We start from the raw sequence: 206 nt of genomic DNA on the forward strand, positions 1-206 counted from the left end.
CCTGTGCCCTGCCCCAGCAGTGCAGGGCCTGCCCCAGCCCCACTCCCTCTCTCACTGCCATGGGGTGTGGGGCACAGATCAAGGCTCTAGCGGTGAGTGAGGGAGCAGGGCACAGCCAGGAATAGGGGCTGGGATGAGTGGGGCCAGGGCTGTGCCAGGTAGTGGGACTAGCATATGTTTTTCCTCTTCCCCCCCCCCCCCCCCCC

At 66.5% G+C, this 206-nt stretch overlaps 1 protein-coding gene across 9 annotated transcripts in view; it reads left to right on the forward strand.

Annotated features, from left to right (window-relative positions):
- The window catches only part of ANKRD17 (ankyrin repeat domain 17), a 137,965-nt gene that overhangs the window by 116,934 nt on the left and 20,825 nt on the right, over window positions 1-206 (forward strand). The gene's annotated exons all lie outside the window — the stretch shown is intronic.

The sequence above is a fragment of the Alligator sinensis genome, unplaced genomic scaffold (genome assembly GCF_000455745.1).
Source record: "Alligator sinensis unplaced genomic scaffold, ASM45574v1 scaffold222_1, whole genome shotgun sequence".
Taxonomy (NCBI): domain Eukaryota; kingdom Metazoa; phylum Chordata; order Crocodylia; family Alligatoridae; genus Alligator; species Alligator sinensis.